This window comes from Watersipora subatra, chromosome 3 (assembly GCF_963576615.1).
Source record: "Watersipora subatra chromosome 3, tzWatSuba1.1, whole genome shotgun sequence".
NCBI classification, from domain to species: domain Eukaryota; kingdom Metazoa; phylum Bryozoa; class Gymnolaemata; order Cheilostomatida; family Watersiporidae; genus Watersipora; species Watersipora subatra.
Window position 1 is genome coordinate 30,013,683 of NC_088710.1, and position 14,608 is coordinate 30,028,290.

Consider the following 14,608-nt stretch of genomic DNA (forward strand, 5'->3'; position numbering starts at 1 on the left):
TTTTTCAATTTCCACCCTAGCTCACAATTCTTCTAAGTTGTTTGTGATAATAATTGACAGTTTCATTCTTACCCTGTTTATTTGAGGGATTTTCCTTAGCCACTTGCTCGGTACCTCGTGAAGCATTTAACCTATTTTTCAGTAAACTTTTTCAAGTACCATGACTAAATTAATCGTTTGTTTTTACAAATTTCCGGCATTACGTAGCTACAAAATGTGTTAGATAAGCCGTCAAAATGACGACGTATTCTGTTTCACGGACATCATTCAAAACACAACTCGCTGCAATTTTCTCAATAAACGTTTAAAAATTTTCATCTACCGATTTACCTGTGAAGGACAAGCCAACACTCAGCTAGTATTTTCTATAACTAGTATGCATAGTATTTAGTTTTGTACTTATCCCTACTTTCCTGGATCCTACAAAAAGGAACGCTTGTGTTGGCTAACTCTTTCCTGTCCTCTCAATTATCCCTAAACCTAGGAAGGGAGAGGTTGTTATAGCTGGTTTATTTTTTCTTTGTAACTGTATCAGATCTTACGGAGAGGAGAGCTTGTTAAAGCTGGCTCCTTTCTGTCCATATTTTCAATTTTTACTGCGAAATACTATAACTTATCTTCTAAGCATCTGGTCCGCTCATCCAACTGGCCTTTTTACACTGTCTGCAAGCATTCTGTATGTCTCATCCGCTTACTGGCAGGCCTCTTCATGTCTTTCTTCAACCCTTCGCCCTAACGTCTCAACGGCATCTAGCTTTTCATTCTCCAACTCACTCAGTGTGATCATGATTTTTGTGTGATTGTCGTACCTCTTTTCAGCTCTTTGCTGATCATGGTTTGCCATGGCTTCTGATTTTGTCTTCCTCGACTACTAGAAGTCTTCCTCCCAATTATTTTCGCAGCTTCTGACACTAGAATGTGTGAGTGTGATGACCTCAACGTTATAGGTTTGGCCTAAGTTATTGTGCAAATAAGACTTTTACTTTAAACTTCAGGAAAGATGATATATTTGAGTATTGTACACTCTGCATATCACTGTAAAAAGACTCACTATGTATAGCTAACAGCGCTTCTTCCATACAGATACTATGATGGCATGACTGATGTCAAAACGTTAACATTGCCAAACACAACTGTGTATATATGTGACACACAGAATTATCCCAAAAATGTGCATATATTATCTTCTAGACACAAAATACATGACCCAAACTTTACAGACAGATCTATCATAACATCGGCTTTGAAAATAAACTTTGAACGCAGACATACGATAAAATTGTTTATTTTATACAAAGTTCATGCTGATGCATGTCAGCAATGATTGTCAATATAAATAAATCTGTAAACATTGCATAACTTCTGTAAATGAGTTGCTTTCTTGGAAATGTTAGGGCAATGTTGCTATAATGATGCATAGTAACCACAAATGTTAGGACTGACATAATTAGGACAACACTGATGAGTAATTGAGAATAAACTGTTTTTCTTCTTTGGGATATCTTCATAGCTTACATGTTATTAGTTTGCACCTACAACTTGTCTCTTTTTTGACCAATTTATGGGTTTTATAGACATTGATTGCAAAAGTTTTACAATGTTTCAATAAGGAATAGCACATATTCAACGACTATTTACAGCAGTTTGTTAATTTTTAGACGGCAAAGTCTCTTCTATAAAGTAAAAATTTGTAGCGGATATGTGATATGTCTGCAATAAAGCAAAACAAAATCATACTTTACTTTAAGAGTAGCTGCGTCTACCTGTTTCTCATCTATCTGCATCCAGGGCTCAAGGTTAAGATAAAAAATAGTTTCAAGTTATACTCCAAACTCATGACATTTAGATTGGAAGATCAACGCCGTAACACCTGCACCAAGGGAATGCTTTTAAGTATTTAGTAACAATTGCACAGTTACCTATTCTCAGTTTTGATGACACACTAATGATTTATCACGATGAACTAAAATTTCATGGAAGTTGCCTATAAAATAGATGTGACGCTATAACATGTACTTCAATTTTTTCACAATGCTGCAAAATATTTGACTTTTCATATTGAATTTGAGAAGTTGTCCTTACTTGAAACTTTACATTATATAGAATCTATTCTGTAGTGCATAGAAAAACTTTGCATAATTCTTTGTACTTCTAGGAAGTATATGTTATAGAGACGTCTACTATATATGTTATACAGCAACTAACATATATGCATCTATATTACATTTTATGTACAATAGTAAGCCCTCACGTTTGTCAAATTTGCGCAAAAGACAAGCCTAATTATGAACAGTATCAAGTAGAAAAACCACAGAGGAAAATAAGTAGAGACTAGATAGTATTAACTAAGCATAGACAACTCAGGCATAGTCATAGAATGTAGTTAGTATTAATTAAGGATAGACATAGAATATAGTTAGTAATAACGAAGCATAGCCATATATTGTAGTTAGTAATAACTAAGTGTATAGACATAAAGAGCAGTTGATGACAGCTTGGCATAGACATAGAGATTAGTTAGTAATAACTAAGCATAGACATAGAATGTAGTTAGTAACAACAAAGCATTAAAATAACGAATAGTTAGTAACGACCAGTTATAGACATAGAGTGTCATTAGTAACAACTGAACACATATATTTCATGAATGACATGGTATAATAAAAAGACAACCAATGCAACTGTACGGTTATTCTTTATTCTTACAAACTGGTTCGCATGAGCTCTGAATATTATTTACTATTTGAATGTTATATTATAAACTGCTATAAAGTAAGCGAGAAATGAGCAGTATCATGAGTTTGTGAGAGTACGGTTGGTTACTAATACAAACAATGCTGGTCAAAAATAATAACTTGCAAAAAGCACACAAATTCAAAGTATATTTAATCATTTTTTTGTTTAATTGTCAACTCATCCTTTCTATCTAAAATTTGATTCTTTTCTTATAGGAAGATTACTCTAACAGTAACCAAGAGCAGCAAAGAGTAGCTAGTAGCCCCAGTTTTGGCTAGCTCAGAGGAGATAAGTCTGGAAAGAGAAACTGATTTTGATAAAACTGATTAGGAACTGGAGAAGATAATAGAAAATGAAGTAAGTAACATAACTTGGTAGTTTGTTCACTTGTATATTCATTTTTATTATTTAAATGTAATTGATTTGGAAAACTCGTGAAACTGCCCTGTGAAAAGGGGATGATGTGAATATGCAATGTGAGCTGCATATTCACAGATTGCATAGTGTGTAGCCACAATCTACATTTTAAAAGTGACAATATTCAGGCTACTGTCTAATTAAAATAAACAGGACATATTCTATTTTACTACCTCAGTTCCTTACATTATTTGCATGTGTAAAGAAATGATGTCATGCCAAATACTTTTAACATGAATTGTCTGCTATGCATCTTTTCAAGTTTACATAAAGCTATTGTCAAAGTTTGTAGCATGCTGAACAGCGAATAACTTAAAATTTATAATAAGTTAATTTTTGTTTACTTTAATTTTTTTAAATACTTTCTGCTTGATCAGCAATATCCTTATGTGTAGTGAGATAGTGCAATATTAAATCTTGCAAGATGCTTGAAATAGAGGTAGCAAAATGTTTATTTACTAAAATAGACATTAAAAATTCATAAGATTATACTCGTCTAAAATAATATAATATTTTACTTTTTTATAAAACTTGTAATATAAAGTACAGAATTTAATTATTCAATATGTGCTACACTATTAGTATAACAACGCTTATAATACTATATATTGTAATGTATCAACATCTGCCATAATATATGTAATACTATTTCATACAACACACATGTATTGTAACTTGATGTAAGCAATGATATAAACCCCCCAACAGGATTGGCGACAGCTATCATATGGGCGGGGTTTAGGAATCAAGCTCTGTTAGGATTGTGCTAGCCTGGGTTTTCTTCGCTAACACAGTTCTCGCAGGGTGGTCGCGTTGCCTTGTTAGGTTTTTGGGTCTAGATTTTCATTGCCTATATGTTTCAATCGCGGATAATACCTGTTTTCTAGCAAACTAGCAAACACGTATTTCTCGTTTGTTCCTCTTCAATTTTAGCAATATACTAGGATCCATTAAAAATAAAACATTTCAAATTACCTATTTTACCAATTTTGAAACTAGTAGAGGTCGTAGTCTATGCCTAAAGTTGAATATAATTTACCCGAAATCACTGGAACAACGACTTTTTCCCTAGGTTTTGATAAATATTTTGCTACCCATAATGTAAAATGACAAAGTATTTATGGTTGTCACATTGTTTAAACTGGCCAATAAGATGGTTTAGCAGGTAAAGCTGTACATTGTAGCTTTCATACTCAAAATCTAAATCCAAAACCGAAATTGGGCTATTTCACGATGGCGACTATTAATATCACGAATGTTTGTGAATGGCAAGTGACTAATCATAATGGTGACAATATTGGGCAACAAAATTTATTTGATCACAAAATGAAACCAACAGATCAGTAAAATAACCGCTATTGTTCATAATATTTGTAAATTTATAAGTGGCTTTATTCAGCATATTTTATTGTTCTGTTGTCATGTTTGGGTTCATCCCAACAGAGCCCAATTATTAAACCCTACCCATATGATAACCTTTGCCTATCCTGTGGAGGAGGGGGGTTTATATCATCGGTGATACACCATAATATATTTGCTATACAATCTCTTTATTCTGCTAATAATAGTAATCGAAGCTGTAATATAATAGTAAGTCATTAGTAATCGTTAGCACAACGGCCAAAAAAATTCTAAATAAAAATTAAATGACAGTATTTAATAGCGTGATATAAAAAAACTAAAATATTACATGAATTAAGCAGGCGCCCATTACGTTTAACTTAAAAATGAAAGAGAGATCCAACTAGTTGGTGCCAATAAACACCCGGTACTATGCTGTGCAGATGCCCTAGCAGCAAATAGCTAAGTAAACTGTTATACACGGTAGCTTTAAGAAATGGTAAATACAATAAGTATACATTAAAAAGTTCTCCAACAGAAATTTTTGTAACAACGACTATAAGGTTCTACTGAAACAATTTAATGCAAAATTTCTAGTATAGCTTATCTCTTAAATAGCAACTTTAGTTTTATAGCATTATAATATAACGTCGTAACCTAAAGCTCAATAAATGATATGAACTATGCTCTATAAAGTTCTTTGTAGGCAGGAAAATTGGCTGTAGCTGAACAAACAATTAAACTATGAACTTAAAACCAAGCTGTTATAGCTCTGGATCCAAAAACATTGTTTCATAGCAAGCACGTCTCCCTTGTTACTCCAAAGATAAAGGCTAATGTAGCGATGCTAGTTATCCAAAAGATAATAATAGAAGTATACAAATAAAAACATCCATGTATCAAGTAATGTAGGTTTAGTAAATACTGAGTTCCCCCAAGATAACTTGCCCCCGTTGAGTCTACTCGCCGCATTCCACTCGCCACAGACTAGTCAACTCGCCTCAGCTCCATCAAAGTCATTACTAGCAATGTTCAATCAATGATATAAAACCCCTTCAAGATCGACGCCGGGTATCATATGGATGGGGTTTAATGATTGAGCTCGGTTGGGATTGTGCTAGTCTGGGTTTCGGGGCTAACGCCTTTCTCACGACGCAAAGATAAGATGATATGTAAGAATTATTTATTATTACATTGGTCAGACTCTGTGTAACCCAGACTCCTATAGGGAAGACATGCAAATACTCGGAGGGTTGAGAGAGGAAACTGATGTCTATGTCAAGGACAAAGAACGAGCATCGGTGCGTGAAAAACAAAAGCGACGACAGAGAGATATACAGATACAATTTCGAGAAACTAAAGCCCATCTGAAGATGAATGGAAAACATTTTGACACCAAGTCAGTGTCGGTCTGGGAATTCATTAGAGCGGCTCTACTAAACTTTTTATCTCAGGTATTTTTTGGACTTCAAAAAAGTAACAGTTCAAGTTCATTTTAGATTGATTAGCTATACCTGCAAGAGCTGGAATAAACTACATAGCAGAGCGCATGTCTATCTGTAGCAGAAGTGAATGATTGGGTTAAATAAAGGCAACAATGTTGTAGCAGGCATTGATAGTTATCAAGATATTGAATAATTTTTTGGGTTCTGGATTTGTAAATTGAAGTAAAGAATGTAAAAAAACTCATGTAATTATATTAACCATAATTGTGAAATGTTGCAGCATATTCTGTAAATACTGCCACCTGGTGACAGAAAAAAAAACAACCTTAAATATAAAGATTCCACCTCATGATGTAAAAGTCAAGAACTACAAGTGATGAGTTTCAACACAATACCTCACTAATAATCATATCATGAAATGACTCAGCATGAGTGCAAGCATTGAGGTTAGTTGGTACATCGAGTAGAGTGCTGTGAACATTCATCAATTGTCAAAAGCAAGTTAGTTGTTTGTATATAGCGAGTGATAGTCTACCAGAACAGATTATGAAAGTGTTGTACATTAGAACAGTAGAATTCAAAAATATGAATATACAAAGTATGTAAAGTTCTTGTGTATAAATTTGGTGATAAATTGGTAACATCATTCCTTTCAGGTTTAATATTTGCCGTAGGGTCAGTATTACTAATATATAGAGTAAGTTAATTCTATAAGTCAGTAGTACTTACATAGAGAGTATGTTAGTATTACAAGTCAGTACTACTGATATACTGAATACGCTGGTTCGATATCGTTTGCTAGGCCATTTTCCTCAGGTTTTACATGGTCATAGAGTTGTCATGTAACAATTTGTGTCAACATTTATGTGGTGATTATGTTTTATGACATACAATGATACAAACAAATGCTAAAGAAGCTTTCTAATTAAGGCTATGTAGTCTGCCATATTTGTTTGGCTTTAACTAAAATATCACAGAAGCAAATACACTCTAATATCATACATTTTAAAAACTTTTATAAAGTGACTGAATCAATGCTTATCCAGCAAAAACTATTAGCTTTATTCTTAAACCAAAAAACAAGAGACTCAATCATTCCTTTAATGAGTTGATGTAATTAATTATGATGTTATCTAATATAGAAATGCTACAGATCTCTGAGAGTCTGTAACGATTTCAATTTTGCACAGCTGTTTCATGCATCATTTTCCATAGATTTTGGTCTATTCTATTACGTTCGAACAGTTCTTGTTGCATTAGTTCATTAGTTCACTATTTCTTGTAATCATTAATTGTTTATTACTTTAAAAAATATTATACGTACATTTAATTGTTAAATCTTTTATGAGGGGCTAAATATTGTGCTTGACAAAGCATGATGTTCTCCTGCATGTCTATGCATCAAACAAGGAAGTATCTGCTGCTGATTATATTAGTGTCAGTTTTTTGGCAATCAGCGCTTTTGTTTTTAAAGTCGAGTCACTTGTGATAGCCTGTGATGAAACCGCTAAAGATAAGAAACACGAGTACTATGTTAAATAGTTGTTATTGGCATACATTGGGAGGATGAATTACAAAACGCCTCCATAAAGTATCTGGTGAATCATGCCGTAATATTTATACCAAGATCATTTTCAACACACCAGCTATGATTTCATGTTTTTCTGCTAGACTAGTTCTTTCACAAGTGTTTCTTCTATTAAAATTCTTGAGCTTGCTAATATCAGTATTTCAGGCATTCATAAAGTGACAAAATCTGCTGATGGCTGTCCAGGGCTGTGATTGAAACTTCTATCATAGTTAATCATTATTCCTCAAAGTTTTACCAAAGAAATGTTTGTACCAAACAGAATAACAGATTTATGGATCTGGTTAGTGATACACAATCATCCAGGGCCTACAAAGGGGCAGACTTTGCTGCAACAATTGTTCTCTGATCGTGCAGGTGATTCCATAGTTATCGATGATCACTCCTGACTTTAAAGACCTTTAGAAGAACAAATAGTCGTAGGGGAAGCGGATGTTTAACGGGATAGTTAATATCAACACATGGAATTTTCACTTTCTCATACCCTGAAAGAAGAAATATATATTTTAATACAAGCTTGTCTATGTCTATTTTATATACTCAAAGCGTCATTGCAGTTGTTTATTATAATAATTAGTTTATGGTGTTCTGCAAATCAATCCAATTTCCCGTTTTACCCCAACAGTGTTGGTAAAATGGAACGCTATACTAATATCAGTGGAATCGTTTGAAAGATTCAAAATAATGCTTTTTATAGTTTTTTATTCATTCAAATAATTTGAAAATAATACGGTGAATTTCGTAGCTTTAAACACAATGCATTATAAACACAATTATATGCATAGCCCACGCATAAACTCATCATCCTCACCAGCTACTGCAATGCTTGCATTTCACCCATCCATTGTCAGTGTTATGATACGTGTTGCCTATCCTGTGGAAGGGGCTTTAGATCATCGGTGATACACCATAATATATGTGCTAAACAATCTCTTTATTCTGCTAATAATAGTAATCAAAGCTGTAATATAATAGTAAGCCATTAGTAGTCGTCAGCACAGCTGCCAAAAAATACTAAATAAAAATTAAGCGTGACATAAAAAACTAAAAGATTACATGAATTAAGCAAATGCCAATTTCTATTAGCTTAAAAATGAGAGAGATAGAGAGATCCGACTAGTTGGTGCCAATAAACACCCGGTACTATGCTGTGCAGATGCCCTAGCAGCAAATAGTTAGGCAAACTTTTATAACTTTAAGAAATGGTAAATGCAATAAAGTAATCTTTTGTGACATTGACTATAAGGTTCTTCCAAAACAATATAATGCAAAATTTCTAGTATAGCTTAACTCTTAAATAGCAACTTTAGTTTTATAGCGTTATATTATAATGTCGTAACCTAAAGCTCAATAATTGATATGAATTATGCTATATAAAGTTGTTTGTATGTGGAAACAGTGGCTGTAGCTGCTCAAACAATTACCCTATGAACTTAAAACCAATCTGTTATAGCTCTAAATCCACAAACATTATGTTCCATAGCAAGCGTGTTTCCCTTATTACTCCAAAGATAAAGGCTAATGTAGCAATGCTAGTTATCCAAAAGATAATAATAGAAGTATACAAATAAAAACATCCATGTATCAAATAAGTTTAGTGAATATTGAGTTCCCCTTAAATAACTTGCCCCAGTCGAGTCTACTCGCCGCATTCCACTCGCCACAGACTAGTCAACTCGCTTCAGCTCCATCAAATTCATTACTAGCAGTGTTCAATCAATGATACAAAACCCCCTCAAGATAGGCGCCGGCTATCATATGGGGGGAGGGTGAGGGTTTAATGATCGAGCTCTGTTGGGATTGTGCTAGCCTAGGTTTAGTGGCTAACACCTTTCTCACGAGGCTAAGATAATATGATAAATGAGAATTATTTATTATTACATTGGTCAGACTCTGTGTAACCCAGACTCCTACAGGGGAGACATGCAAATACTAGAAGGAATGAAAAAGGAAACTGAGGTCTATGTCAAGGACAAAGGACGAGCATCGGAGCATAAAAACAAAAACAACGACAAAGAGATATACAGATAAAATTTCGAGAAACTAAAGCCCATCTGAAGATGAATGGAAAACATTTTGACAACAGCTCAGTGTCGGTCTGGGAATTCATTAGAGCGGCTCTACTAAACTTTTTATTTCAGTTATTTTTTGGACTTCAAAAAAGTAACAGTTCAAGTTCATTTTAATTGATTAGTTCTACCTGCAAGAGCAGGAATAAAATACATAGGAGAGCAAATGTCTGTGTGTAGCAGAAGTGAATGATTGGGTTAAATATAGGCAACAATGCTGTAGCAGGCATTGATAGTCATCGAGATATTGAATTAATGTTTGGGTTCTGGATTTGTAGAATGAAGTAAAGAATTTAAAAAAACTCATGCAATTATATTAACCATAATTGTGCAATGTTGCAGTATATTATGTAAATACTGCCATCTGGTGACAGAAATAAACAACCTTAAATATAAAGATTCCACCTCGTGTTGTCAAGGTGATCAGTTTCAACACAATACCTTAATACTAACTATATCATGAGATGACTCAGCAGGAGTGCAAACATTGAGGTAAGTTGGTACATCGGGTAGAGTGCTGTGAACAGTCATCAACTTTTAAAAGCAAGTTGGTTGTTTGTATATAGCAAGTGATAGCCTACAAGAACAGATTATGAAAGTGTTGTAAATTAGAACAGTAGAGTTCAAAAGTATAAATATACAGAGTATGTAAAATACTTGTGTATAAATTTGGTGATAAAGTGGTAACCTCATTCCTTTCAGCTTTAATATTTGCTGTAAGGTCAGTATTACTAATATATGGAGTAAGTTAATTCTATAAGTCAGCAATACTTACATACAGAGTAAGTTAGTATTACAAGTCAGTACTACTAATATACTGAATATGCTGGTTCGATATCGTTTGCTAGGCCATTTTCTTCAGGTTTTACATGGTCATAGAGTTGCCATGTAACAATTTGTGTCAACTTTTATGTGGCGATTATGTTTTATGACACACAATGATGTAGTCTGGCATATATGTTTGGCTTTGACTATAATATCACAGAAGCAAATAAACTCTAACATCATGTATTTTATGAACTTTTATAAAGTGACTGAATCAATGTTTATCCAGCAAAAACTATTTGCTTTATTGTTAAACCAAAAAACAAGAGACTCAATCATTCCTTTAATGAGTTGATGTCATTAATTATGATGTTATCTAATATAGAAATGCTACAGATCTCCAAGAGTCTGTAACGATTTCAATTTAGCGCAGATATTTCATGCATCATTTTCCATAGATTTTGATCTGTTTTATCACCTTAAAAGAGAATTAGTTCCTGTAATCATTAATGGTTTATTATTTTAAAAAATATTATATGTACATTTAATTGTTAAATCTTTATCGAGTAGCTAAATTGTGTGTTTTTAAAGGCATGACGTTCTCCTGCATGTCTACGTATCTCACAAGGGAGTATCTGATGTTTACTCTATTAGTGTCAGCTTTTTGGCAATCAGTGCTTTTGTTTTTAAAGTCGAGTCACTTGTGATAGCCTGTGATAGCACTGCTAGAGATAAGAAACACGAGTACTATGTTAAATAGTTGTTATTGGCATACATTGGGAGGATGAATTGCAAAACGCCTCCATAAAGTATTTGGTGAATCATGCCCTAATCTTTATACCAGGATCATTTTCAACACATCAGCTATGATTTCATGTTTTCCCGCTAGACCAGTTCTTTCACAAGTGTTTCTTCTATTAAAATTCTTGACCTTTCTATTATCTGTATTTCAGGCATTCATGAAGTGACAAGATCTGCTGATGGCTTTCTAGGGCTGTGCTTGAAACTTCTGTCATAATCATTACTCCTCAAAGTTTTACCAAAGAATTTCTTGTACCAAACAGAATAACAGATTTATGGATCTGGTTAGTGATACACAAACATCCATGGCCTACAAAGGGGCAGACCTTACTGCAACAATTTTAGTCTGATCTTACAGGTGATTCCATAAATATCAATGGTCACTCTTGACTTTATAGGCTTTTAAAAGAACAAAATGTAGTAGGGAAGCGGAGGTTTAACGGGATACTTAATATCAACACATGAAATTTTCCCTTTCTCATTTCCTGAGAGAAGTAATATATATTTTAATACAAGCTTGCCTATGTCTATTTTATATACTCAAAGCGCCATTGCAGCTGTTTATTATGATAATTACCTTTTGGTGGTTTGTAAATCAATCCAATTTCCCATTTTTCCCCAACCGTGTGGGTAAAATGGAGCGCTACGCTAATATCAGTAGGATCGTTAGGTTGATTCAAAATAATGCTTTTATTAGGTATTAATTCATTATAATAATTTAAAAACAGTATGGTAAATTACGTAGCTTTAAAGAAAATGAATTATGAACCCAATTATATGCATAGCCCACACATTGAGTCATCATCGTCATCATTGAGGCCAGCAAAGAGCTCGTGAGCCCAGCTACTGCAATGCCTGCATTTCACCCATCTACGGTCAACGGTACCTATCCAGTGGGAATCATTGCAGTGTAGACAGCTAACGTCTCCGTCAATGTTGTTGCTACTTAATGGTGTAGGAGTCTTTTCTATTCTGGCCTCTTTAGTTTGTTTCTTTTAGATTTTATTTAGCCGCTTTCAAGTGTTTTTCTGCCAAATGAGCCAAATTTGCTTCATTAGTAAGTATTCCTCTGTTAGTGTTAAGTTTTGTGAATGTATCAGTTGATTTCTTAGAAAAAAGTGCTATTTCTTTGAAATGTTAATGAAAACATGCGTGTCCAGAAGTTCATGCAGATGTTGATGATTTGCTTAGAAAAGGTGAAGGATTAGAATTACCCACTTATAGATATTGCACGCTTCTGTATTGTCAGTAGACGCTGCTCTCTCAAGCATTTCATCAGTGAATACCTCACTATCTGTTGGGAGAATCACACTCCTCCTAAATTCACTTGTGGCATCTGCTGGAACTGAAGCTTTGACATAGGCCTTACCCAATAAAGTTGCTACTTCGTCTAACGTCACTTCATATCTTTGATTATTACATAGTCATACCTCAACTTCCTTGTCTTAGGAGGTGCTGCGTGAACACATCATAAACACCTCCAGGAGCTGCATGCAGTGGCTATGGTGTGGTGGCAAGCAAAGTATAGTAACTTCACTGCGTTTTGTATTACAGTAAGATTCTGTTTGTGGTTTTTTGTGGCCATCAAGGGTCAGCAGACCTGGGTTGTTTCGGGTAGACCCAGTTTGCTTGAGAAATTGTTCAAACCATATTTCAAACATTTGAATTGGAAATCTATGCAGAAGGATGTGTGACACAGAGGGAATCTGGTGGGCCTCTAACTTGAAATAGAGCTTTATGCAGACTCGAGAACAAATTAGCATGGAAAAGACAAACATTCTAACAGCATTCATGCACATTAATTTAGTGCTCAAGGTACCTCATTTAGCAGATTTCAGAGGGCCAACCTGGATTTTTCTGCAAAGAGAAACCACGTTTGATGTTTTGGCTTGCAATTTAGTAACACCTATCTCATCCGTGTAAAATATCCTACTTGCTGGAAATTTTGTAGCTTCCTTAATACTCTGCAGGAGGTCGAAAGATGAGGATACAGATCGCCTGTTGAACCCTCGAGCTCGTGCTGTGGAGGTAGCCTTGGGGCTTCTCAGTGACAATTTATGACTACTCATGAAACTTCTCATCTGATCCCAACCAGAATGTTCTGACTCATTGTGGAATGGATGCTGAATGTTATTGCTCCCAGCACATTGATTTGCCAAACTAAGCAGCCCAGTTGTAGTTAGACCATACAACTTCCATAGACCATCCATAGACTTTACATATGCTGCAAGCTCAGCCTCTTGATTAATTGTAAATGTAGTTGGTCTACTGCCCAGTCCTTACCTATTTTCTTGGAATGGTTTGTTGTCATTCTTAGACCGGGGCTCTAATGTACTTTTTTGGTACACCATACTTCTTTACGGCACCCAGGTATCCACATTCATCTTCCTTTACTTCAGCTATTGCTTTAAGCATAGAATCTTTATCCCATGACTGCCTGTTGGTTTTTCTTACATAATCTCGTAGCAATTTGACACCTAAAAAGCTAGAAAGTGTAATGAAATGATGAAGTTTCACAGCTTGAGGTAAAATTGGGATAGCTTTGGGTAAAACGGGATACAAAGTATCTTATTTTACCCAATTCTCTTAGCCTATAAAGTTTATGTGTAAAAAGAAGGTGAATAAATGAATCATTTTTAATTTCTATGCCATCTGAGGCTTAAACACTGAAAAGGTTTTAAAAGTTGTTACTGGTTTTAAAACAGATAATTTGTGATTTAGTAACTAGTCACATGACCTTCGGTTTTTGCAAAAAAATTGAAAAAAAATGAAAATCTTTTACAAATTTTCTAATCTTGAAAAAATAAAATATGACCTTTACATTTAGTTAGCATAGGTCACCGGTATTCTCTCTGTGTTAATTAGGATTTGCTACCATTGTCCTATATACAAAATATTGCTTTATCCCATTCTACTTCATAACTTGACATACTCCAAATTCCCCTATCTTTACACTTGAAAACTAAAGCTTTTTTTAAAACAGACATTTGTGTAAAAGTAAACAAATTTCTCACCGTTTGTCATAAAATAATGTTTTCTGTCAATGTCATTATCTAAATGATACTACAAACATACACAAGTGAAAATATATTGCGGCACCAATGATCAAGCAATTAATGGAGTACTGAGTGTTACTAAATACTTATAACTTTCAAGAACTTTACAGCCATGTTCAAGTATAAATCAATGACATATGTTGAACTCAGTTAACACCAGTGCTCTTCAGCAGACAATAGGGTCTATCCTAAGATAAATTTTGTTTATTATCTGTGTTGCCAATATTAAACAAAAAATTAGCTAACATTCAATACACATCAGAGTATACTTGAAAAAAAACCCCTAACATTAGTTTAAAAATAGCTGGTATAAGCGGATGGTGGAAGCACTGACATTGTGTGCTCCACATTGGACATTTTTTGATGAAATTGAGTGTTTACAGACCAAAA

General features: G+C 34.2%; 1 protein-coding gene across 1 annotated transcript in view; it reads right to left on the minus strand.

The window, feature by feature from the left end:
- The window catches only part of LOC137390495 (caspase-6-like), a 528,030-nt gene that overhangs the window by 143,696 nt on the left and 369,726 nt on the right, over positions 1-14,608 (minus strand). The gene's annotated exons all lie outside the window — the stretch shown is intronic.